This window comes from Capsicum annuum, chromosome 12 (assembly GCF_002878395.1).
Source record: "Capsicum annuum cultivar UCD-10X-F1 chromosome 12, UCD10Xv1.1, whole genome shotgun sequence".
In the NCBI taxonomy this organism is placed as follows: Eukaryota; Viridiplantae; Streptophyta; class Magnoliopsida; order Solanales; family Solanaceae; genus Capsicum; species Capsicum annuum.
Window position 1 is genome coordinate 219,520,610 of NC_061122.1, and position 3,244 is coordinate 219,523,853.

Below are 3,244 nucleotides of genomic sequence, written 5' to 3' on the forward strand. Positions count from 1 at the left end.
ATAATAATAATAATAATAATAATAATAATAATAATAATAATAATAATAATAATAGTAGTAGTAGTAGTAGTAGTAGTAGTAGTAGAGAGGAGGAGTATGTAGTAGTGGTAGAATAATAATAAGAACAATAATAATAATAATAATTAATAGTAGTTGTAGTAGTGTGTAATATGTGCAGTATCTTGCAATGAACAATAGTAAAAATACTGTTTCTACTACTATTACTACTACTAATAATAATAGTAAAATTAAATAAATAAATAAACAAATAATAGTAGTAGGGGTAGAACGAAGTATTAGTAGTGGTAATACTACTACTAATAATAATAATAGAGGTACGTATAGTAGTGGCAGAATAATAATTAAATAAAAGTTCAAAAATGATATAATAACAATTAAAAGATGATAAATATTAGGAAGAGTATTACGTAGTACTTAGTGATAAATGATAAATAATAACATTTATTTGCAATTGTTATAAATAGAATCTCATAATAGAAGAGTTCTAAGTACATTACAACTATTGCATATACTTATCTCTTTCTGATGTTATCAAATATATTTAAATTTATTTTATTTAAATATTAAATAATAATAAGCAGTAGTAATAGCAGTATGTAGTAATTATAGTTGTAATAGTGATAGTACCATTAATAATAATAATAATAATAATGATAATAATAAATAATATCTAAGCATGCACTTATTTATACAACTATAATATCTATTTGTGATGAATTGTCCAAACTTTACCCTTACTTTCAAAATTTTAAAATTATAAATATGGATTAAAATTTTTCTAAATCTAACATATATATTTACTTGCAATTCATTTATATATTTGGATCGTTACTAAATCTTAGCAAAGAAATAATTTATTTTTAACAAATAAATAAATGAAAGAAAGAAAAGTAGACTAACGAAAAAACATAAGAAAAAAGGTAGAATAGCCAAGATGGAAAAGTGTACCAAATTAGTCTTTTTCATTTTTTATTATTTACTTTAAGGGTCAAAATCATTTTTCCTCCCCAACTTTGTCTTAAAAATCAAACTTCCCCCTCAACTTTGAACAATAATCATACTCTCCTCTTTATCCTAATTGACTTTTTAAAATTCCTATTTTACCCTTTATCGTCAATTTTTTTATTCTTTTTTTTTAACTTCTTTAAAATCATCATATTTTTATTTTAAAAAAAATTCATATAACAAATTTTTCATAAAAATATAAACATTATTCATATAACAAAATTTTCATAAAAACATAAACATTATCTTCTAGGAAAAAAAACATAAACATCATTGTCCGATTACAGTCACTATATGATGTACATGAGGTATTATGCTCCGGACCATACACAATCAACAATCGACCTATCATCCTTAAACAATGGTCAACTCAATTTGACTTCAATGAAGAATACCCCACAGAGATACCACTTTGGGTGAAATTCCCGAAGCTCCCATTGAATTTATGGAGTAGTAACTCATTAAGTCGAATAGCTAGTTTAATTGGCACACCTATGTATGCAGATGAGTGCAGAACTAAGCAATCCAGGGTGTCATATGCTCGTATACTAGTTGAGATTAATATCACCCAGCCACTTCCTGATGTAATTACTATAAGGGCACTGGATGATTATGTGTTTCAGTAGAAAGTAAAGTATTATTGGAAGCCGATGTATTGTCAAAGGTGCCATATTATAGGACACACGTCATAAGGATCAACAAGTTATGCCTAGACAAAAGAAAGAGATACCAAAGAAGGTGGTTCCAACATGACAGTATAAGGGACCTATTGCTAGGAGGGAAAAAGTGGAGATCACAGAACAAGACCCTGTGGAACAGGCCCAGAAGGAGAGGCACTTGCAATACTGGAGACAACAGCCATTAGCTCGCCACAACCTGTGCAGCCTACAGATAAGGAAGGTAACTTTCAAACAGTAACTTTGAAGAAAAAAGGTACAAACCTTAAAGAAAGTAGTCTGAATATGAGTATACCTAATATTGCATTTAAAAATAGATTTTCAAGTATCCAAGATGAGTTAGGGTGAAGTGAGTTTGATCTCTCCTGATAGAGGAAAAATCTACAAGACCATATAACTTGGCTGATTTGGAATATTAAAGGTGTGAATAAGAGGTATAAGCAGAAGAAAGTAAAAAACCTGCTGCAGAATAAACATATAGACTTAGTAGGTTTAGTAGAAACTAGAGTCAAGGCTCATAAAGCTACCCAAGTCAGTGTCAATATCTCACCATCTTGGGGAAAACTACACAACATAATGCTGCTGAGAATGGACGAATATGGTTACTATAGGACACTAGAAAATATCATGTCACTTTACTACGTGAAGAGATGCAAATCATGCACTGCTAGATTAGAGATATAACAGAAAGAACAAATTACTTATCACAATTGTATATGGCTGTAATACTGCTGCTCAGAGGATGCATCTGTGGGATCAACTAAGAGAAATATCACAGGGCGTGGAGCTCCCTTGGATGATTAGTGGTGATTTTAATGCTCTACTACACCCACAGGACAGAAATGCAGGGACCCCAATACAATTTAGTGAATTAAAAGACTTTGTGCATTTTTTTTGGTTTAATTTAGACATTTTATTAATAATCAACAAATGATGGACCAACCAACCATACAAAGGAAAACCAACCCGTTCTTATTCTTGACCCGGCCCATCCCATAATTCATTTAGAAACATATACAAATAGTAGGGTTTCTTAAAGCAGTACTAGTTTCCAAATCCTAAAAATATCTCCACCTCCTTCATCTTTGTGTCTTCCTTTCTCTTTTCTATGAATAGATCTGTAATTGCTTTGAGGGTTCAATCCTGCATCATCTTCAAGGTAGGTGCTGATAATCCATTCTTTGACATCTCTATTGTACCTCATACTCTCTGATTATTGATTTTAGTTGTGTTTCAGCTGCATTCTCCAGTAACTAAGATAAAACATTTATTTTGGTCAAGTAAGATGGATCTAGTCTTCCACTTAAAGCTATATTAGCCAAGTAAATTTCCGTCTTCATTTCTTCTATTGTATTTTCCAGATCTACTTTGACTAAAATCTCTTATTTTTCTTTCGTAGATATGGTACTGATGATAAAAAGGAGTTGATTGGCTCCACAAATGGTTAGCTTGCCTTCTTCCTATCCGATGCATGTTGCTCCATCTGCATCGATCCTCTCTTGTTGCTGGTACTCTTTCATGGTGACTGTAATAGCTGATAA